This window comes from Chinchilla lanigera, unplaced genomic scaffold, assembly GCF_000276665.1.
Source record: "Chinchilla lanigera isolate Chin_1 unplaced genomic scaffold, ChiLan1.0 scaffold00037, whole genome shotgun sequence".
NCBI classification, from domain to species: Eukaryota; Metazoa; Chordata; class Mammalia; order Rodentia; family Chinchillidae; genus Chinchilla; species Chinchilla lanigera.
The window spans coordinates 11,945,683-11,969,955 of NW_004955438.1; the positions used below are offsets into that span (position 1 = coordinate 11,945,683).

General features: G+C 44.6%; 1 protein-coding gene across 4 annotated transcripts in view; it reads right to left on the reverse strand.

Annotated features, from left to right (window-relative positions):
- Nucleotides 1–24,273, reverse strand: part of Foxn3 (forkhead box N3) — a 405,623-nt gene that overhangs the window by 225,120 nt on the left and 156,230 nt on the right. The window contains exon 1 of one of the 4 annotated variants that reach the window (XM_005390271.2): nt 1,333–1,463. The exons of 2 other annotated variants lie outside the window; for them this stretch is intronic. The gene's annotated coding sequence lies outside the window, so the exon portion shown is untranslated. Of the gene's footprint in view, nt 1–939; nt 1,002–1,332; nt 1,464–24,273 lie in introns of those variants that run through there. One more of the 4 variants, XM_005390270.2, reaches the window with a different exon arrangement.

The window sequence follows — 24,273 nt, forward strand, 5'->3', positions numbered from 1 at the left end:
GAACCGGCGACGCCGCGACCGCCGGCAGCGGGCAGGTGGGACGGGCGGCGCGTGGCCGGTTCCCTCCTCGGGCTCGGGCTCGGGCTGCAAGGGCGAGCCAGCGCTGCGCTGCTGGCAGCGTGTCGCCGGAACGCTCCTATCCCATCCGCACGCCTTACATGGCTTGAAAGTAAAAATAAAAAGAATTACGAGGCGAGCGAGGCTGGCGAGGCTGAGAAGAGGAGATCCCGCTTCTCCCCAACTACAGCGTCCTGGCGGCTCTCCGGGGCCCTCGGCACCCTCCTCCAGCGCCCGCCTCTCGCCCCGGAGGAAAGGCACCGCCGCCTCCAGGCCAGGTGGCCGAGCGACAGCCAAGGGAGGGACAAGGAAGGGTGGCCATTACGGAGGAGGAGGCCCTGAAGGCCACGCCGGAGGGGCCTCTCCAGGGGGTTGTGCCCAGCTCCAAAGGGCTTCCGGGCCTGCAGAGAGCACAAGTCTTAGCTCCTTCCCATCTGAGCCCCCAGGAGCCAGGCTGACAATTTGAGAGCCACTCAGCAAACGTGGCAGCCACTTCTCGAGTCGGCAGGCACCTCCAGAGAACGACCACCCACTGCTGCGGCCACGCCAACCAGCTGCCTCGCAAAGGATGAAAGCACAGAGTCCAACAGGACACTCTGGTGGTGATATAAATTAAAAAGACGGTTGTACGCCTCTCCCAGGGCTAAATCGGTGGTAGGGAGAAACGGGGCGCTCTGCCCCCACCCCACTGGCTGAGCCCACCTGAGCCGGGGCATATGAACCGGAGGCCGGGACTCCACTATGCAGTGCCTTTAACAGAGCCACAGAGTAGAAGGAAACGCCGCCGGATAAGTTTTCTGGTTCAAAAAGTAAGGAAACCCTAATAATCTTGAGAGTCAGCCCCTTCACAAAGCTTCAGAAACCAGCGCCTTTCAGACTCACCCACACCTCACTACTTCCCAGCACTCAGGAGGGACTCTTCAGAGGGGGAAGCCCGGGGGTGCTGTGAGGTCAGAAGCCCCGCCCCCTTTACTACTGAGCACATGTGACCAACGCAGAGTCACTCAGCAAAAGTGAAGCAACCCAGCCATTGTGTTGCCTGCCTGTAATCCTAGCGTTCTAGGAGACTGAGGCAGGAGAATTGTAAGTTTGAGCCCAGTCTGGGTAATTTAGCAATTTAACTAGACTTCGTCTCAAATAAAAAATATAAAGGGGCCGGATGTAGCTCAGTGTGAAAGCCCTGGGTTCAATCGCCGGTGTTACAACAAAAAGAAAAAAAGGGAAGTAAAAGGTATAAAGTGGCAGAGGCAAATTAGATCGTTTGCGAAGTCTCACCGTCTCACTCCAGAGATTCTGGGAGTCGAAACTGGTAGCCAAAATCAGGATAAGATAAGCTCTGTCTCCCGTGACTCAGGCTAGTGTGGCCCAGCCCTCCATCAGCACGTCTTCTTTAAAGTGTTTAATCTCTACCAGGAAAACCAAAACCAATTAGGAAACTGTCCAACCCCCTTTGGCAAACAGACTTTCCTCCAAGCCCCTTCCGGGACTGGAAAGGAAGAAAGTGTCACCTTCCATCACCAGCTCCTACCCAGCCCTACTCCCCCAACGGCATTCATACCATAGCGATGAATCTCTACATTAAGTACTGATGGCATATTTTCGGGTTTGGTTTTTTTTTTTTTTTCCGGTACCGGGAATCGAACTCACGACCTTGCACTTGCCAGGCAGGAGCTGTGCCGCTGAGCTAAATCCCCAGCCCACTGATGGCATATTTTCACTACAATCTTTCATGACTTCATTCAAAGAGATATGAGCCCAAAATAATTGTTCGTGGAATATTATGCACAGAATACGTCACTTTTTCCTTTTTTTGAAACAGGGTTTCGCTGTGTAGCCTAGATTGGCCTTGAACTCACTAAGCAGCCCTGACTGACCTTTTAACTCATGGTAATTCTCCTGCCCTAGCCTCCTGAGGGCTGGAATTGGAGGCATATGCTATTACACCTGGCTTCATTCTTTTTTTTTTTCCCTTTCTTTTTTCTTTTCTGGTACGGGAGAATGAACTTTGCACTGAGCTATATCCCTAACCTTTTTTGTTTTTAATTTTTCATTTTGAGAGACATGAAAAATTGGCAGAGCTGGGCTGGAATTTGTGATCCTCCTCCCTCAGGCTCCTAGAGTGCTAGGGTTACAGGTGTGTGCCATCACACCCAGCTGGAAAATGTCATTCTTTTCACTTTTCCGTATGTTTGTTTGTTTGTTTGTTTTATACTGGGGATAAAACCCAGGGCTTTCACACTGAGCTACCCCCTCAGCCCTTTCTCTGAATTTTGCGACAGTCTCTGTAAATCAGAGTTGCCCATGCTGGGTTCAAACTTGTGACCCTCCTGCCCTAGCCTCCTGGAATGTTGGGACCACCTGGCCCAGCTGGAATATGCCACTCTTAAAACCCTGCAAGCGCCCAGGGTCTAAACCAGTCATCCCAGGTGAGCAAAAAATTTACAAACCTAGCAAGCTGGGGCCTTAAGAAGTCATGAACAGCAGGTGTAGTGCAGTGAGGTAAGCTGCCTTTAATTAGCTTGCCTTTCTTCCCCTCCGCCAGTTTTGGTTTCTTGCATTCACAGATGTTTTTAAATTTCCCTCTCCCGCTACAGATGTGGCAAGGGGTATAAGAAAATATCACCCTGAAGAGAAAGCAGGGAGGTTGGCCCTACCTGCCACACAAGGTGCACATGTCTGCCTGCCTGTCTGAAATGCGGGTCCAGACTTTCAGTGTGAGCCAAAGAGACAGTGTGAGCTCTTCTGCCTTGCCATCCCACATGCCCTGGCTCTGGGATGTGCTCCCTGACAAAAGGGTTCAAGGGCCACATTGGTTTAGGAGCAGCCCCGTTCTCAATTTTCTCTTTGAACTTTCAATAGTTACCTTGTGTCTTAGACGCCAAGAAGTCTCAAATAAACAAATCAGATCACTTAAACTATGGTTTTACATTTGACAGCAGAATCCTATATGTGCCCTGGAACTCATTTCAGAAAACACCTCTATGCCGCCTGAGGACTGGATGGAACTGTTCTGCAGCTCTGTTTGGGCCTAGGCTGGAGAATACAGAGTGTCCGGGAGCTAGAGGATGCGAATCCCCGTGCAGTCAGCTCCAATAGGTATGGGGCTGCAGTTCCTCGCCCATGATTCTTCATCCACTGTGAGGCTGGTGGTTCCCCTCCAGGCAATGACAGCTGAGTGGATAAGCAGTGCTCACTGCAGATTGGGAGACCTGAAAGACTCCGAATGAAGGGAGAATCGGGCAGGTCAGGAAAGATTGGCTTCCGGTTGAGGTTCCTTCAAGCAGACTCCAGCAAAAAGGATGAGTAAGCGCAGTGTAGCTAGCACCATTGGGCTCTGAGGACCTGGGAGCCATCGGGCAATTTTTCTCTCCATTTCTTTCCCTCTGAGACCCTGGGCAATTTTTCCTATTGCCCTCTGTATATCTGTTCTACTCCCCTCCCTGCAGGGGAGCTTCCTGTTTGCTTATGACCATACATATTCTTGAAATCTAACTTCTAGCACCCACTACCTGCACATGTTCTCAGCTTCCACTGCATAGTTGAGTCTCAAGGAAATCACCTGATTGGCCTAGGCTGAGTCAGGTGACTCCCTCTTGTCTCTCCTGCCTCGGAAGAGCTAAGACAGGGTAATGGTGGATAGAGCAGGCCTAGGGAAGGCAGAGGAGATGACTTTGGAAGGATGACAGCTAATAAAGATGGCTCAGTGTCCCACATGTGGAAATGGAGAAGGAGTGTCCTAGATCTGAGCTTCTCAACTGGGGCTGCCCATCAAAACCACCCAGGAAGCCACACTGCGTGAGGCTAGATCTTGGATGAGCCAGGCATGTGCACTTTGAGAAGCTACCACGGGAAGATTCTGTTTACACAATGCTGTTCCAGGTAGGAGAGATTTAAGGCACACAAAGATTTATCAAATATGATTTGATTGTGTTAGAAGGTATAGTCATCCACTGGACAAATATGTATTTACTGAGTTCCTAGCAAGTACCTAGCACTGCATTCGATGCCAGAGATACAAGGTGTTTTTTGTTTTTTTTTTATTGATGTTGTTTTTGCAGGGGTTTTTTGTTTGTTTTTTGCCAGTAGGAGAGATTGAACCTAGGAACTTCACACAGAGCAACATCCCCAGCCTTTTTAAAATTTTCTTTCTGAGACAGACTGTTATTAATTCGCCTAGGCTGGGCTCAGACTTGCATTCCTCCTGCCTCAGCCTCCCAAAGGCATGCGCCACCATGCCCAGATCAAGTTACAAAGTCTTTGTCTCCATGAAGCACTCATATTAGTGGCTAAGAGTGCAAGCATCATATCCCAAAACACCTGGAAGACCACCACGAGCAGTTCCTGTGCACTAAGTTTGCAGAGCAAGTAGCTCACTGAATGTTTTCGAGCCCAGAAGTTGTACTCTTAGGGATAGGATTCAAAAGGTGAAAGACGGCGGATTTGAGATGAATTCGGGGAGAAGCGAGAAAAATGGAAGAGCAAAACGTGGCTAAACAACTCAGAAATTATCAGTTGTCCACACAAAAAGGAATGAGGGCCCTCGGTTTGATCCCCAACAAAAACAAAGAGAATGAAGACTTTATTTAAAACGTACTTTTAGGGCTGGGGATGTAGCTCAGTGGTGCAGCACCTGCCTGGCAAGCGCAAGGCCCTGAGTTTGATTCCTGGTTAAAAAAAAAAAAAAAATCAATTAATTAATTAAAATTAACTAATTAATTGAAATGTATTTTTTTAAAACTGGGAGAGGACTAGGAATGTAGTTCAGGGGCAAAGTGCTTGCCTAGCATATGTGAGTCCCTGGGTTCCATCCCCAACACCAAGCTGTAAAGAAAATGCTAAATAAGTGGTTTCCTCTGAGTGTTAGTTATAGGGATTTGTTTTCCTTTGCTTTTTTGCCTGCTTCTTCCATACGTCTTTATATTTTCCAAATTTTCTGCAGTGAACACCTAATACACTTACAATGTTCTAATGGCAAGGGGGCTGTCAGAGCAGAATACCTACTTCCTCAGGATTTGGTGCATCAGAGTTACTTAGAAGCCTTGCTTGAATGAAACTATCCAGCTCCCACTCCTAGAATTTCAGGTGCAGGAGGTCTAGGCTGGGGCCTGAGAATTTGCTTCTTTAAAAAGCTCTCGGGGCTGGGGATTTAGCTCAGCGGCACAGCGCCTGCCTGGCAAGCACGAGGTCGTGAGTTCGATTCCCGGCACGAAAACAAACAAACAACAACACCAAAAAAAGAAATCTCACTTTAAAAAGCTCTCAAGTGATAATGCTGCTGCTGGCTGGGAACCACACTCTGAGACCCACTGAATTCAAGAAGAATCAGCAAGACTATAAAAACTAAATTCGAGAGTCTTCAAGAGAAGAACCAAGAGGACTTGTCAAATGATTGGTTATGAGGAGAGGGAAGATTATAGAAAAAGACCACTTCTTAATTGTGAGTTGACCAAGAGTTTTTTTGAGTTAACCTAAGAGTGTGAACACCGTTCTTCATGGTTAGAAAAGCTTTTCACTTCCCTTTTGTAGAAGAGAGAGAGAGAGAGAGAGAGAGAGAGAGAGAGACCCTCAGTTGCAAGATCTAGAACCTGTTAGTGAGCTGGAAGTGGTCAACATATGGGCTTTCTGGGCATCCTCTCTGGGGTTTTCTTTTTTTTTTTTTTTTTTTTTTGGGGTGTTGGTTTTTCTCTGGTACCGGGAACCGAACTCACGACCTTACGCTTGCCAGGCAGGCACTTTTGCCGCTGAGCTAAATCCCCAGCCCCTCTCTCTGGGGTTTTCTCTTTGCATATTCTTTGTGTTTACAGGCCTGATTCTGAAGGGTGGAGCCTGAGGTAAGTATTCTTAGAATTGCTCCAGCGCCAGGCATGGTGGTGCAAGCCTGTAATTCCAGCACTCAGGAGGCTGAGGCAGGAGGATAACTGTGACTCTGAGACCAGCCCGGGCTATATGGTGAGTTCAAAGCTAACTTAAACCGTATAGCAAGACCCTGTCTCAAACAAACAGAAAGAATTGTTCCAGCAGGGAACTGAGCCATGAGGTTCACCTGAGGAGGGAGGAAGTATAGGGTCAGAGTAAATACAGCTAGACTGGTGGAGTGAAGTTCACTAGTTTAGGTGCCCCAGCCAAACCTGAGCTGTCAAGTCTCCTGCTAGAGGCCAAATGGCACTATAGAACCTGTCAGCTCCTCTTTGGGCACAAACACAAGTGTGAGCTGATGATCTAGAATCCAGATTTAGTCAATGTATCTGTTCAACAAGTATTTATTAAGCATCTAGCAACTCTATGCTGAGAACGAAATAGAGGGGACTTCCAAGGACGCAGGAAAAATCAAAGATGTGGCACCAGGCAATAAAGATAGGAGGAGATAGGAGATCTGGTGAGCATTTATGAGGTCAACAAAAATAAACACACCAAGCCTAATACTGAGATCAGGGTGGTATAGGCTAATAGTTAGACACACACTCCAGTCATACTCAGACTTTACTACCTACTACTTGGATAATCTTTGTCAAGGTACTCCATTCTCTTACCTAGTTTCCTTATCTTACAAAAGAAAGAGGGAAGCCAGGTGTGGTAATGCCCACCTGCAAGCCCAGCACTAGGAAGCCAGAGGCATAAGGATCACCGTGAGTTGGAGGCCAGCCTGGTCTACACTAGTGAAAACCTGTCTCTAAAAAACAAAACAAAACAAAGCAAAACCAAAAGAAAAAGAAAAAGAAAGAGAGACAGAAAGAGAGAGAAAGAAAGGAAATGATTTACTATTTCTGATTTATGACTTTTATAATTCTGTGAGAAAAAAATTAACACTCTAATAAAGTGTTAGGCTTGTGTTTAGATGTCCCTGCAAAGCCTCATGCTGTCATAGGTGGGGCTTTTTTGGAGGTGGCCCGATCTAGTGTGTGTGACACAGGGATTGATTCATGATGCAATGCTAGGATCAAGGGCACTAAAGCTAAGAGTGTGAGTGCTTCCTGCCCTGAGTAACCTGGATAAGCTATAAGGGATGGAAAGAGCTGTGGCCATCTTTTGTTGCTTTGCTACCTTCTGCCCACCATGAACTGTTTCTCCTCTGCAATTCCACCCTGCTTTGGAGCTAGCCAATTATGGCCAGAAACCTCTACAAACTGTGAGCTAAATAAACCCTTCCTCCTTTAACTTTGAGTGTTGGGTATTTTGTATCAGCAATGAGAAATGTTCCTAAGACATAAGGAGAGAAGCAAATTCCTAAAAGGAGACATAAAAACAGGAACAGCCCCATGAAAAGATTCTCAACCTCAGTAAAAACAAAACAAACGTAAAATTAAAGCAATTGTGATATTTATTTCATTTCACCTATCAGATTGGCCCAGATGTAAAAGGAACAAAGAACCATGCACTGTGGGTGCAGGTGCTGGTGGGAAGGTGGCTTGGTACAACTATACAAAAGGGTCACCTGACAGAATGAACTGAAACTCAAGTGAGTCTAGCCATCGATCCTAAATTTCCAAATTCTAGGAATTTATCTTCAGCAAATACCATAACAGAATAGGTGACCCTCCCCCAGGTCCAGATTGCCTACCGCTTGTGGCCGGGGCACCAGGAAAGCAGGATTTGCACCTATTCTATTTCCCTACATTCACCTAGTGCTTATGCCAGTGGCTGACAAGCGTGAGAGACAATACAAACAGACGGAATAAATGAACTGAAGGGGGCATCAAGGCATTTGGGGATGTTGTTTACAATCATGGAAAACCTGGAAACAATAAGAATAACTGGCTTGAGGCATATTATTACAGTCTATGGGCCACAGCAGTCCCGTGCCCTTTGTTCCCTTCCATTTGCATTTTCCAGTTCAAAACTTGAACACAGTTTTCCATTTCGGAATCATTTTCACTTTCTCCTAGACTCTATGTGTGCTCCTAGGAGAAACCCAGGGTTAGGTTCCTGCAAACCTCTGGGCACAATATTTTCATCAACTGATCAATACATAATGCTATTTTTAACTGTGTCTCAATCACAAGAAATTCTACAGATCTGGGCAGGGTGGTGCATGTATCTTGGAGGCTGAGGCAGAAGAATCACAAGCTTACATCTGAGAGAGAGAGAGAGAGAGAGAGAGAGGGCAAGCGAGCTAGATAGATGATAGATGATGATAGATAGATAGATAGATAGATAGATAGATAGATGGATAAATAGATAGATAGGGAGATAGAGAGGAAGAGAGAGAGACTTTTTGATTCATTAACACTGAACTCACTGCTAACAGCTCTATGCCTGCCTGAAGCTTGTCCAATACCTGTCTTTTCTCTGAGCACATCAAAGCCACCTTTTACTTCTAAACACTAGAGAGCACTTCAGCCCCACCTGAGTGTCATTTTAAATAACAAAATCAACAAAAATGCAAAAAATGTGGTACTACATCGACCACAAAAAGTTACGCCTGTTTACAGTACAAAAGCCAAAGAAAGAAAGCAAAGTGTCACCTCACTCAGCCTTCCCGGGGAATGTGCACACTGGGCGACCCACACTTTTTGCTGCTCTGCATGTCTATGAATGAACGTGAATGTGCCCTTGGCTTTATTTTACATTTTGGTGAGAGAGCAAATTCACAAATGGGGAATCTGCCAAGAATGAGGATTGGCTGTATTCGACAAGTACTTATGCAGCACACAGCCAGTGTGCGTAGGTATTCTAAGACTTTGCAAATAAATATTCATTTCAGCCTCACATTAATCAGGTGAAGGGGGAGGGATGTCCTATGAATATCTCATTTATAGATGAGGAACCTGAGGCCCACCGGGGTGTGGACCCTGGTGCACAGTCACGCAGGGAATAAGTAAGTGTTGGGCTTGGGGTGTGCAGAGCCCTGTTGGAGCCAGGTTCCAGGGAGAAACCAAGAGACGCTTTAGATTTATCCAGAGAACTTGCCTTCTTGTTGGACACCTTCCTGTGAGTCAAGGGCATGAAAGACAGGAGGAGCAAGGCTCAAGCATGAGAAAATTTTCTGTAGGATATAAAGGAGGAAGAATGTAAGTTGGAATGTTGGCACACACCTGTAATCCCAGCATTCTGGGAGGCTGAGGCAGGAGGACTACAAATTCAAGCCCAGCCTGGGCAATTTAGCAAGCTCTTCTCTCAAATACAAGGAAAAAAAAAAAAGTTAAAGGGGTTGGAGACATAGCTCAATGAGAAGACCCTAGGTTCAATACCAGCTCTACCAAAAAAAAAAAAAAGAAAAAAAAAGGAGCAAGAAAAGAAAGTAAAAGTGGACTTTAAAACAGAATGAAAAGGCACTATTTAAAAAAAAAAAAAAAAAAAACTCCTAAAGTTCAGCTTCTATGTCAGAATCAATACAATATGGTGTATCTTTGTCATGAAAAATAAATCAACAGGACACAAAATGTCAAATAGACCTTAGGTGCCTTGAGAGGAAGGGATCCTGTCTTGTATTTCTCTCCTGATCATGGCCTGTTGCATAGTTGTCAAAAATATGATCATTTCTTCCCCCCAAAATAGGGCCCTTTGCATCACTCTCTTAAGCAGGAATTTACCAGCTCTGTAGATCAGTCAAAGACAAGGAGCCTCACACTCCTTCCTGTGGCGTTCGTAGGTGTTTTTATTGTTTTCCTCTCTCCGTGAGCTCACCAAGTACCTCAGTCTCTGGGTTTCGGTGGTTGAGTCTGTCCAAGTCTCCTTGGTGCCAACAAGCGACTTCTCTTATTTTACTTTTTCAGAAGGAGATGAAAGATAACAATTCTTTCCACAGTGGACTTTTTAAAAGAAACCAAAACTCCAAACTGGAAGAGTACTCTGGGACACAGCCTACAGATTAAAATATCATTCACATACTTCCCCCAAGGTACAAAGTTCCTTTCTGAAGATTAGCAACTTACCCAGCCTATTACAACAACCAAAGCTGATGTTCCTTCTCTGTTGGATGGCAAAGTTCACTAACCCTTTCTGTTTTGAAACCCCCACTGTTTCTCAAAATAGGATCTCTTCTGCTTTTTTCTTTTTTTCTGCGGTGCTGAAGACTGCACTCAAAGCCTCACACATGCAAGACAGAGCTACTTCCTCTGGCCACACTGTGCTTTTAATATTGCAGTTCAGGTGCAAGCCAAACGTGTCCATAAATCGTGAGGTATGACTGCATGTGAGTGCTTGCTCTCCTAAGGGTGGGGGCTGGAAAGGAAGTAGCCAAATGGATTACTAACTGTCTGTGGGTGCATCCAACAGCACCTCATTTCCCGGTACTAAAAACCATGTGACTCTGACTGGTTTCAAAATTCTGGCCCCCAAACAACCAAGCGTCCTTTTTAAGTTGGCATTTCTTCCAAAGAGGAAGCCTGAGCATTTTTTCTGCACGCCTCATGCAGTGCCAGGCCAGCTGTCTAACAATATGGGTCCCGGAAGGGGGTGCTGCCCACATTGGTGTGGCAGCCACCAGGGCCTGTTGCTCATAGCAAATGTCAGCAGGAAGACCCAGCATAGGTCCAGGGACTTGGCGGAGACACCCCGGAGCAGCACCTATGCACTCAAAGTACCAGCAGAGGTTACCCAAGCACCAAGATTGGTATCCCACATGAAGTCCAGTTCCAGGGAGTAAAGATCAGAGCTCTCCAGAGGCTGCCTGGAGCAGTTCAAAGAGGGATGGACCTCTGGACATCTGTTCCAAAGAAACCCCACCCACTGCTGGAACATGCCAGCCTCCCAGGCGGGTTTCCAAGGGGCAGCTACAGTGGGTCGCTTTTGCATAATGATTTGTGCTGCAGGATGTAGAGATGGCCATTCCCAGTGATCCTGGACTTCCTCTTTGGCCAGGACCTTGCAAAGTCTTGAAAAGTATGGTGGTGCATACCTATAACCCCAGCAGTAGAGAGTCTGAGCCAGGAGGATCACTACGTGTTCAAGACCAGCTTCGGCTACACAGTGAGTTCCAGGTTACCCTGAACTACACAGCAAGACCCTGTTTCAAAAAACAAAAACAAAACAAACAAACAAAAATCTTCTGGTTGACGTCACTGTAAGAACAACGTGGTTTCCTCCTGCCCTGGAAATCTGGCCTAGCAGCTTTGCTGTAGTTTCTTCACCCACATCAGTTTGATGCTCAGAATTGAAATAATGCAACCTCCTCCAAAACACCCTTCTATCACCAAACTCCAGTGACATCCCTGCCTCAGACGCCTATCATCATCATCATCATCCGAGAGCCCGGCTCAGCTGCTGTGTGACAACTCCTCAGCTTGTTTTTTGCTTTTGAATAACTTGAATATCAATCCAAGCACAAAGGGAATAACAAATACACAGTGGTTGCTGCGGGGGAAGGCTCATTACATCAACTTCATTCTCTCTGGCAAACACAACCAAAAGGCTGTCTTTTTAAATCCCCCCCAAACTTCTCATTTAAACTTGGGGTGCAAAAGGCATCTGAAATGTAAGAAGTTCCTGGACCCGCACGGGGAAAGAAAGGGAAGGTTTCAATGAAATACAAAAACCAACATAGATCTGAAGGGGAACAGGCATCCCCCACAACAAGGCAGCCAACTGCCAAACTGTCATTTTGCTCCCCGGCTGAACAGAAGGCTGGAGTAATGACAACCACAAAACTCATTTAAAGTCTGAAAAGGTGACTAATGAGCTCATTCATGCTGGCTATAAATTATTCACTACAACACTGATCCCACTCAAGACAAACAGAAAAGTAAACTTTAAACACAGACATCGCTGGCCTTCCGAAGTGCAGCAAGTTATGTCTGTTAAAACTTCTCACAATGAGAGGGATACTTGTCTTCCATTCGTCTATTGTCACATTATTCTTCTGTTTATTTTTTTTTTACTGCCTTTAATCAAGTTTAAGCAGACACAGCTGTTACGCGTTTATTTCTCTGTTGAGTTTTTTTTCCATTAGTTATTATGAGCAATCATGATGCACTAAAAATAGCAGCAAATTATATTCTCTAGAAATTGAAGGCTGACCTTAAAATGAAGCCCAGGTCTTCAGAACGAATATTCATATGCACATGTTGGGTAAGTGACAGCCACACACAAAGGCGAAACAAAAGTGCAAAGCATTTTCTACTCTTTGAGAGCTTTTCAATTGGCTTCCGAATTTCCTTTGGATCTAGTAGTAATGAGTTGCTTCAAAACTTTACAATACAGAACCTGCTACTAATGGTCATGTTTCGGTTAAGATTTTCATTAAACATACAATCTTAAGTGACTAAAAGAAGAAAAGTCTCATGTAAGCTTTTTTCAGCACAGATAAACAGAGCAGCAGGTTTGTTGGAAACTCACCACATTGCTGCAGATTACTTTCAGTTTCCTGTTTAATATTAAATAAAGAATTTTAGCTCTTCTGTTTTTATAATCTCGGCTCTTTGCTACTACTGTTGCTATGAAAAGTACTATGACTGTGGCTGAATCGTCCCATATTTCAAAACTTTTTCTTTTTTTTTCCTCTCTTGCTTACAACTGTATTTTCAAGACATTATAAAAGTTAAAAGTTTTGAATCCGTTTCACAGATTTAAAAAAAAAAATAGTCCCCAAATAAGTACTTACATTAGCTGTTAGTCAGATGGCTGAACATTATGTATTTTTAAACTGCTTTGAATACTTTGAAAAAGAGCCACAAAAAAGCCACAGAAAATATTCATAGTCAAATAGCACCAGATGGAGGCTTGAACCAATCAAAAGTGAAAGCAGAAAAGTTTGAAACGGAATTGTGCCCCGCACACACCTCAAGATGACAAGGGGGGAAATGAATGGTATTAAGGCCTCAAAGCTTGTCAAGGGCATAAGAAATAATGCACTGCAGGCAAATTAAGACCCAAGCCTTGACTTTACCCTGAGCCCTGGTCAAACTGTTTCTAAGGAAAATCTTCGATGTTTTTTGTTTGTTTTTTCAGTTTCTTGCACAGGAGCCAATGGCTTGTCCAGTCATTTCTGTTGTCTGACATGAAAAGCAAACAATGTTTTAAGTAGAGAAAGAAGAGTCCTGAAATATTTATAGCAAAGTACTTTGCCACCTACCGACAGCAATCTGGTTGGGCTCCACGTAGTTAGCATTATGTTTTTAATCCATGTTTCTGAATCTAGTAAGAAGTCTCTCTTTTCTTGTAGTTGCTTTGGGTACTCTTTTGTTTTGATACACTATTTTTTTTTTGGAGCACATCTTAGTTCACAGTGAAATTTCTCTGTCCCCACAGATGCATTGGTGATGTTTTGTTTTTTTTCTGTTTTGTTTTTTGTTTTGTTTTGTTACGATCAAATGAGTGATGTAAAACCCTAATTTCAGCTAAAGAAATGCAAAAGTCTTCAGCAGCATCCCCTAGAAGTCTGAGTTCCTGTTACCTCCTGGAAGGATATGGCCAAAATACTGCTTTGAAATCGAGCCACGCATCCTTCCTCCTTCCTGGCACCATGTCTCAAAGGCCGAGTTCACCTCTCCCTTGATTGGTGAGAAACCTGGCATGTCCAAGGCTGTCGTCACACCACACTGCTCTTGATTTCCCCGGGGAGGACCCAAGGTGATGTCAGTTTTGCCTGAGGACATTCAAGGCACCTGAACAACAGCAGTTGACACAATGAACAACAAGTACCCAAGTACTGTGATCCAAGGAATTATAAAACACACACAACAAAAGCTCTTCAGTGCTTCCTACAGGCCAGGCACCATGCCAGGAGTTCTACCTGCATTATTCATTTCATCCTTTACTACCCAGGTAGATGCTGTCGTCCTTATGGGCAAATGAGTTTACACTGAGCCTCAAAGGAGTTATATCACTGGCCAGCAGACAGTAAGTGGTACTTGGAGGGGTGAGATGGCTTGGATGTGATTTGTCCCCCAAGGGTCTGTGTGTTGGGACCATGGACCCCAGTGTGGTGAACTGAGAGCTGATAGGACCTTTAAGAGTGGGATTTAGTGGAAGGTCCTTAAGTCACTGAAGCACTGCCCTTGGGAAGACTGAGGTTATTCTCTAGTTAGCCCTTGGGAGTCCTTGAGAGCAGGTCTTTATAACAGTGAGAGCCTCACCCCGCCCAGTTGTAATCAGTTGTTTCCACACACTGCTTGCCATGAAGTTACTCAGACAAAGGCGCGACCCCTATCAGAGCCTTTACCATGCTGATTGGACTTTCGGTCTCCAGCATTGTGAACTAAAGACATCTCTTTTCTTCATGAGCCCACCTTAGGTGTACTGTTCTGGTCACAGAAACTTGATTAATACCTACCCCACCTGTTTTGGGCCCGCAGAGCACACCTTTTACTCCACTGCACTCTCCTCCCTGTTGATGTGCTCCAAGGTCTATTTCTCAAGATTACAGAATGTAACTTGCTGCTGGTAATCTATTTCTGAGGCTTCTCTGTCACAGATTTCTGTGTTTGGTTTGGCTTTGCAGAGCATTTTTCAAACAGGTCACTAAACACAGACACCCTTGCTCCTCTCTCAGTTAGCTCTGATGCTCCCACAGAAATGCCTATTACTTACTAAATGAACAAGCATGCCTACAAAACATCAGTGTATCCATGGCAATGATCATACACTAGTACTGTGCTTTTCTTTGAATCTTAAAACACAAAGACCTGGAGACTGGGGTATAGCTCAATCATACAATGCTTGCCTAGCAGCGAGGCCCTAGGTGTCACCAGATAAAGAGATAGGCTTATGCACACGTGCACACGCACACACACACACACACACACACACACAACTTTTAGAAAAGATCGTGAAAGCTGATAACTCAAGAGGCCTGAACCTTCAGAAGAAACAGCTGTGATGGTGTCCATTTGGCAACTCAAAACAATCTACTCTTTGCCAATCTTTTTTTTTTTTTTTTTTTGGTTTTTTTCTCCGGTACCGGGAACCGAACTCACGACCTTGCACTTGCCAGGCAGGCGCTTTGCCGCTGAGCTAAATCCCCAGCCCCCTCTTTGCCAATCTTAAACCTAATCACCCCAAGGCACACACATACGCAGTCAGTTCACCAAATAAACCATTTTTCAATATTGCATGACCAAAGGGACAGAGAATTGATGGTTTCACTTCAAATTAATGCTTCTAAAGCACACGTGTGCAACAAGAAACCATTTTTGAATCATTTCTCTTGTTCTTTGCACTTAGAATTAAGTGGGTGCTGTCTACCAGTTTAGAAACCACATAGACTACCACACCAGAACTATTTTCCAAAAACTAAATGACAGACAGATCAAGATACAGATCAACCTTCGCCAATTCTGTAAGCACATTCAGAGCATCCAGCCATGATGAAAATACACTGGCCAGCCTACCAATCAGATTAACCTTCTCCCTGTGTATCTTGGGCATAAAGACAAAACTGTCTTATGAAGGTGCACAGCATCCCGCAGATGTTCCAGAGCCTTTGCACAGCCCTGTGGCTGGAGACTGAGAGAAAATAGGCTCCCTCACCACAGGGCCATCTCCCGCACCCATGCCCTGTTCAAGACCAGAGGCAAAGAGCTCACTCTCTCACGAATTACCTGCATTTGCTTCTTTGAAAGCTTTCCTGGTGCCATGGCTGAAATCTCATCAGAAGATTAGCTAAAGCTCCATAAAAAGTAGATGAAGTAGAAAGCTGAGGTCTGTGGTTTCATTCTTGAGACACTCTCAGCTCTCCACAGGGATCTGATTCCACTGCCATTTAGAGTAACTCTGGCTTCTGCCACCACTGCTAGCACTCTCTCATTCTATATGGGTTTTTGTTGTTGTTGTTATTGTTTTCTTTTTCTTTTTTTCTTTTTTTGTCTTTTTGAGACAGAGTCTATGCAGTTCAGGCTGGCTTTGAGCTCACTATGTAGCCCAGGCTGGTCTCGAACTCACAACAATGCTCCTGCCTCAGCCTCCCAAGGGCTAAGATTACAGGTGCACACCACCACGCCCAGCCTCTAACTCCATATGAAGCCTCTCATGGTTTGCTTGCTTTTTTTTTGTAAGAGGCAGACTCTCACTGTGTATCCTTGAACTCACTATGTAGTGCAGGCTGGACTTGAACTTGTAGTCCTCCTGCCTCAGCCTCCTGAGTATTGAGATTACAGTTGTATGCCACCATGCCCCGCCATTCTCACAGCTTTCATGTGACACCAACATTGCAGCAATGCCATGAATGCTGACAGTTGAGCTCTGCTCATAACTTCCCAGATCATCACTGAATGAGCTACATTTCCTACGCAGAAGAGGTGCTTACTAAGTCAAAGCATGAGTTAGTTATCCACCATTCACTGGGCCTGGTGCCTCGTATCTTCCATTGCTCCAACTTATGGGTAGGAAGAAAGTTACTAACTACTGGCTCCACTGGTTTATCCTTTAATCTAAACAGAGCTATTTACTTCCTAATTACAATCTTAACTTGATAGCACTGGCCAGAAAAGGTTTATTCATTACAAAAACCAATTAATGTAAGAAGAAAATAAAATCTACAAGGTTAGCCTTAGGAATAACTCTACTAATGGTTTCATATAAGCCCCTGATGTAATGAAGCAGCTGAAGCCAGAGAGGTGACTTAGGGGCGAGTGTCAGACTGCACACTTGTATTTTCCTCTCCAGTGTCTCTTCTCTCCCTTCCCAGCAGCCCTCCAGATCTCCTAGCCCTGTGGACTGGGTGCGATGGGCCCGTCATCTCTGCAGGAGACTGCATTAGTGAAGAGAGGGCAGCTCCAGAGACCACGCAGTGCAGGAGCCAACACGCCTCTTCTGCCGTTCACAAGTCCAAGTTGGCTTTTCTGTCACTTGCGACCAAAATCCTAACAGACACCTATGGAGAGTTAATAGTGGATCCAGTTCCTCAACTCCCCGCTGGAAGTGTCTACTACAATAAAGCCTTTTCCCTCCCTGTTTTTGTTTTTCTGGGTTTTCGGGGGTGTTTTTTTGCTTTTGTTTTTGAGACAGCATCTCATTATATAGTTCTGGTTTATCTTGAACTCTCTGTGTAGCCCAGGCTGGCTTCAAACATGAAGCAGTTCTACTGCCTCAGCTCCTGAGCACGGGGATTATGGGCAGGTACCACTACACCCGGGCAAGCCTTTAATGTCACAAAATACAGGGGGAAAAAAAAACCTGTATTTTAACAAGTTTAGTGGCTGGGCTTGATAAGAGTAAAAAGATTTAGGAAAAAAGTACTGTACCAAATTATGTTATCACTGAGCATTTTAAAGGATGGCTTAATGTGTAAAGATTGGCCATGTTAATAGAGTCTTTGTGATGAATGGAAAATTCATGAATGAGGATTAACTGTCGGGAAGCCACAGTTAATGGGGAGGTCATTCTATGTTAGAACCTGAAGCAAAACATGACTCCCACTGAAGTCTTAGAGCTTATCTCGAAGCTCGGCCCATTTCTACAGGCAGTCAAGGAGACTATCTCAACTGTATATCCCCAGATGCCCAGGCCAAGATCAGGTGCACATGGAGAAATGATCATAAGCATTATGGCAGCGTTATCAAATACCTATTGTATGGCAGACAGCTGAGTTATGTGCTTTGTGTCATAGACTGCAGTAGTCAATATGACATAGGTTGATCAAAGTAGTTAAGTAATGACTTTGAATATTTGACTGTTGCATGAATATAACTAAGATTATATTTAGCATGCATGAGAACATATTCTTTTATAAACTTATTATATTATTATTATAAGGATGATTTTCCATAAATATAATTGTAAAATGTAACTTTTTTTTGTCTTTTTGAGACAGGGTCTCACTATGCAGTTCAGGCTGGTCTTGAGCTCACTTTGTAGCCCAAGCTGGCCTCAAACTCGCAATGATCCTCCTGCATCAGCCTCCTGATCCTCCTACCTCAGCCTCCCAAGTGCTGGAATTACAGGCTTGAGCCACCACGCCTGGCTATCTAAAATGTAATCTAATTAATATTCACTAAATATTCACAGCAGCATTTAACATGAAACACTGAAGTTTAAGGCTCAAAACCTCTACAACCTCTTCTGGGTTGAGCATATCCCTTCTATATTTAAGACAAACCACTATACAGGAAGACTTAAGGTGCCACAAAATCTTACAGCTTATATGTGAATGAAACACAAGAGAAATTTTCCAAAATTTGATAACAGACTTTAAAATGTCCATGGCCTTAGTAATAACAGCAGTGAAGCTTAACATTTTTTTCTGTATGAAAAAACAAATCTCAGCCAATCATGGTAAAGCACTGAACAAATTATCTTGCTATTCTCACTACAGAAAATGGCACCCTAAAATTGTGATCATATGAAGAAATGAATGAAGTGCATGCTGCAAAACAGTGGAGAAAAGCAAGGCAGAGACAGGTCAAACAGCTAATTAGTAAGTGTATTTTATTACCCTGGACTTTGTGATGCTTTGATTGTCAGTTTTTAAAATATAGGTTTTTACTTTGAAGATACCACCACGTATTACAGCAGCCATTGATATTTTCCTACTAATCTATCCATAACTGTGTTAAATTTGTAATGTTCCTATCCTGTTTCATAATGTATGTTTATTATTATGTGTTTCCTACAACAACCATTGAGAATAGTTAATGATTTTTCAATAGGTCACTCATGTATAGCTCTATTTATTTTCTTTAGAAGCCTCTTTGAAGATACCAAAGTATAGCACAACAACTCTTGATAATCTCCTACCTCTTTTGTCTCTAACTCACTATTATTTGTCTATTTGTTTTCCTGAGAAACTATTTTGTAGGTAATAATATGTAAAACAATAACCATTGATAATTTCCTACCATTTTGTCTGTAATTTGCTAAGTCCCCCCATTATTATGTTATCCTTCTTTTGTTCTTTAAAATAAAAAAATAAAATAAAATAAAATATAGGTTTTTTTGTGTTTTCTTTCATCACTTGAAATAAATGAATAAATGCTCATTTTTATTGCTATTGTTTGGATTGTTTTGTTTTTTTGTTTTTTGTTTTTTGTTTTTTGTTTTTTTTGGGGGGGAGATGGAATCTCCCAAAGATTCTAAATTGCCCAGGCTGGCTTTAAACTTGCAATCTTCCTGCCTCAGCCTCCCATGGTGCCGTGAGCCACCATGCTTGGTGTCATCATGTTCAGTTTAAATGCTCACCCTTACACTCAGTGTTTGGATGGGGGGTTATTTTGAGATTGAAGACTGAGGAGTTTGTTGTTTTTCTTTTCAGTGCTGGGGGGACAGGACTGAGGGCCTCACACAGCTGGGCAAATGCTCTTCCACCGAGTCACACCGCCGGCCTTCTCTTGATTTTATATTCATAATTTTACATCATTTCCTTAAAGAGTATTTCCCCAGACTGAACAGGCGGCAAGGCATCCAAAGCCTGCACCCACCGCGTCACGCGCTGACTCCCCACGCTCGGCCAACAAGTCTGTGAGGCTGAAACAGTTGACAGAGAGGGGCCTGGGCCTCCAGCGCAGCAGACCTGCGGCCAAACCCAGCAGTGCGGCTCTGGGATGTTGCCACACCAGTTCTGCTTTCCGGCCTGCCCGCCCCTAAGGCAAAAAAAGGAAAGGGCCCCCGCTCCTCTGACCTCCTTATAGCACTGGAGGGGCGTGGGAAGGGCCTGGGGTGTCGCTCAGTAGCGCAGCATTTGCCTAGCAGGCAGGGACCCTGAGTTCCCCTCAAAAAGGAGGCTTTGAAGGGAGATCTCCAGCCCATAGTGCAGAGAGACCTTATTTGAACTCATTGTAAAGCTGAAGGTTCAGTTAGCAACCCTGGTAATTACAGGTGCTCTGAATCACACTGGAGGTCCTGGCTTAGCCAAGATACCTCACCTGCTTGGCCGGAAGGGTCACCCTTTGTACAGGGTCAGCCCTCACACGCACCCGGTGGGGTATAGATACATGAAGTGTAAGAGAGACACAGACAGAGAGACAGACAGAGAGCAACAAAGACAGAAACACAGAGAGACAGAGACAGACAGAGACTGAGAGGGAAAGAGAGAGAGATCCCCTTTGGGGGACCATGGGGTGGGTGGTATTAACATATCTATGGAAACAAAGAATCCTTCAGACACCTTGCCAAGTCTGGGCTGAAGGAAGGATGGCTGTTCTGCTCTGCGAAGCAGCAACTTCATCAGAAGGAACACACTCCCACCTCTGACCACCACATCTATTTAAGCGATCCAAGGCGAGAACAGCAGGATCAGTGAGCACAAAGGTTGTGCAGCCCTCACCAGGGTTGGGAAAGTCATCTGTCTCTCTATGCCTGGCTGTGAAATGGGGATCTAGTGCTATCTGCCGAACAGTGCTGCTGGGAGACTTAAACACATCCATACACTTGAAGTTCCTAGACCTACAGGGATGTACTCCACAGGTAAATGCTATACAAGTGATTACTACTATTAGGTCAAAACTGAAAGAAATTAGAACAAGAGTTAGGCACTGACAAAGCGGGGTGAGGGTGTAGTTCAGTTGCAGAGCACTTGATGAATGTGATTGAGGTCCTGGTCTGACCATGGGTGCCTCAAAAAAAAGGAAAAGAAGCTGATAAAGACTCATTCGTACTGGGTGCATGGGAACATGCCTATAAAACACTGTACAGGGAACATGCCAGCTGCTAGGGAAGGTGAGGGAGGAGGATCACTAGTTCCAGGTCAGTTTGGCAAATTTAGTGAGAATTACTCTCAAAATAAAAAGGGCTGGCCAGGTGTGGTGGTGAATGTATATAATCCTAGCACTTGAGAGGCTAAGGCAGGAGGATCCCCATAAGTCTAAGGCCAGCCTGGACTCCATAGTGAGTTCAAGGCCAGCCTGGACTACACAGTGAGACCCTGTCTCAAAAATAAAATTAAATTAAATTAAATTTTAAAAGGGCTGGAGATAGAGCACAGCACTCCCTGGATTCAATCTCCAGTACCGAAAAAAAAATTTGTTCATTTCTGTGTCTCTGCTTCCTGTCCTAATACATTCACCTAAAACCACTTCATTTTCCCAGAATAATTTAAACTCTTTCTTCTTTGCTTTTTTTTTTTTACAGTTTAAACTCTGAAGAAACCATGAAACCTAGAATTAATCAGAATTTTCTGATGTTTTCAACAACTCCCTGAAGACCACTAAAAAACTTTTCTGTTCTTGGCCAGGGGCCCCTCAAAGGAAGGACAAACAACACTCTCAAAACAGAACTGGAACCTACTTGCATAACCTTAATGACAAAAGTTGAAATTCCAGCCTGGTGTGTAAGACACTTGGAATACGTGCCTTCCTCGTGAGGGTCACAGGACTGAGCTGCGCACACTGGCGGTTAGTTCAACACTTTCTGTCAACCCATCTGCTCCTCTCAAGGAACGGTGTCTGCCATCCCTAGTCATACTTCCTAAAATGTGGTGTCACCTGGGGCCTGGAGGTCACATCACTCCGAGCTCAGCAAAATCTGCTCATCTCATCATTGAGGGTCAGGAGTGACCAGGGAAGTCACTCCCAATATAACCCAGTGGTCCTAATTCAGGTATGAGAAGTGGGAGAGCCAGCAGGTTGGAGGCGTGGACTCGGGACATGCTGGAACATTCTGGCTAAGCAAGGAAACAAAGAGGAAAATTCAGCAAGGCTGCTTAGGTCAGGGGCTCATTTGCCCTGAATTCTCTGAGTCTCCCCAACATGTCTGTCTTGTGACCAGGCCCCCATTCACGGGGTGACTGGCTACCTGGTGCTTGTTAGGCCCACAGTCTATTGCTTCAAGAGCCACAACATCTCAACTGCATCCGAAGCACCAGCCATGGATGTAACTCACACATTAGCCTACACCCAACTGCAGGAGGCACCCTGTGTTCAAACTGCAAACGACTTTCTTATGTAACTTAAGGCTTCCTTTCTTATGGCCACCCCAATATCAGGAGCAGAGAAGAGGGAGTCCTCTAAAGCAGGATGTCACTAAACCTATCTTTGGGCCAAATCAGCTCATTACCTGTTTTTGTCAATAAAACTTTATTGGAACACAGCCATAGCCATTCACTTATATACTATCCAGAGCTGCTTTTGAACCACAAAGACAGAGCTGAGTCTTCACAGCAGAGACCATACAATCCACACTAAAATATCTACTAGCTGGCCTTTTAAATTGGCACAGAGTTTATAAAGAAAGGCTTTGCCCACCTCTGTGCTGAAGGAGAGAAGATGGTAGTGGTAGAAGGACACTTGTCACCCAGAACTGCTTCTACCAATGACTCAGCTTTGTGAGGTGGTGCAGGTATTTCCATCTCTGCTACCACTTTATTCACAACATACGATTAGTCTTGGGTGGCAACTGCATGACAAATAATTAGCTAATACTCCAGAACATGCAACAGGAAGAAGTGGTTATTGTTTTTTTCTGAAGGATGAGAAGTCCTCTCTTGGTAGGGCATATTTTACCACTGGGGCAGGAAGTGCTCTCTTTTAGCCAACTGCCCTGTGCATATTGTTTCCAGCTGGTGCTTCCTGAGCCCCTGTAACATGCGTGCACTTGGCTGGTCACAGGTCTGCAAGACATGGGATACCAATTGAAGACAGTGTGTGATAGGCGAAATGAGATTATCACCTCAGACCTTGATATTCGAGGAATGTTTCAGATGTTTTGTTTGTTTGTTTTCTTTGTTTTTAAAAAGCACAAGAAGGCTAGGATTATAGCTCAGTGGTAAAGCACTTGCCTAACATGCAAGGGGCCGAGGTTCCATCTCTAGCACCCAGAAAAGTAAAGAAAGAGGGAAGAAAGGGAGGGAGGAAGGAAGGAAGGAAGGAAGGAAAGAGGGAAGGAAGGACGAAAAATATGAAGTTGCTTGGAAGGATAGATAGAACTTTTTAAAAAAGGATAAGGGATGAGGGAATGCACTACTTAATTCTTTATTAGAAGGAGCTAAAACAAATTCTTAGGGTGAGGAAGGTCAAGCATATTCAGAGAATCAGGGAATAGACTGATTTATCTGAGCAAAAGCTTCCTCCAGGGAATTTCAGAGAAATGGTTGGAAAGGTAAAGTTGGAGGAATCTGAGGTCAAAAACCCACAAGTTTGGATTTTATCCTAGATACCGGGGAGCCATGGAATATTCCAGGGAAGGTAGGTGATCACAATATGAAATGGTATTTTAGAAAGACTAATTTGGCCATACCATAAAAGAAGAATCAGAAGAAACTGAAATTCAGAGCAACTGAACTTGAAACACAGGAAATAGTATCTGTCATATTCAGGCATGCTTTTGATGAGGAAAAGAAATGATCTTTATCTTCATCTTAACTTAAATTTTCCTATCTGTTCGTCTCGTATGTCTTAACTATCGGTTATTGCCTGACACATAAGAAAACTAGAGCCCTGAAAGGAAAATATTTCAGGAGAAAAAGACAAGAAAGGTCAGGTCCTAGTGTAAGTCATCACTCTTTTGGGAGATAAAGTATACAAAGTGTAAGACTTGGCCTTTTGATTTCAAGTCACAAGCAGGAAAAAAGGTCATTCTAGTGAGCATGAGGGTGGTTGTTTCTCCTTCCATCTCTGTCTCTCTCCCACTCTGGCAACACCCAGTTCATCCCTTGTAACCTCCCAGCAAGGCAGCTCGGCTGGATCAGCTTTGTCTGAATGACCAGGTTTCATCAGAAATGAGATCACATCCACCCAAAGTCTCTGCATCCTTCAGGTACTGGGCTCTCTGCCATTTGATGGGTTCCACACCCATCACACGCTCCTCTGGCTTTAGACATCTGGTTTTGTGGTCACTAAAGAGTCGCTTCTTGGAGTGGGAGGCGGCACGGAGTGGCACTCAAAGTGCTGCTTCAGAGTAGAGAGACTGGAGTTTGAAGCCCAGCCTCTCCTGCCATGCGATCTCCACAGGTTACCTAATCCCTGAGCCCGGGGTCCCCACCTGTACAGTGGAGATGATGAGCCCCTACTTCAAGAGATGTTGTCTTGGTTACTTTTCTCTCGTTGCTGAGACAAAATCCCCAATGCCCAAAATGAAGGAAGGAAAGGTTTATTTAGCTTACAGTTTGTGGAGGTTTCAGTCCATACTTGGCTGGCTCCCAGGCAGAAGATAGCAAAGCAACAAGAGCTAAGGGGGGAATCGGGGCAAGCAGCCGCTTTCCCTCCCTTACACTGCAAACAGGCTACCCCCACCTAAGGGGCGCATAGCTCTCACATAATCTCCATGCTCTCCTCTTCCACAGGGTCAGGATGTATACAAAGCAAGCACCCTGGCTTCCAGCTGAGTCACTTCTAGACTCCCAAAGTTGACACAATGTATCAACCATAACACTCCACCCCTTGTCAACTTGGCAACCAGACACATTTTTTAAAC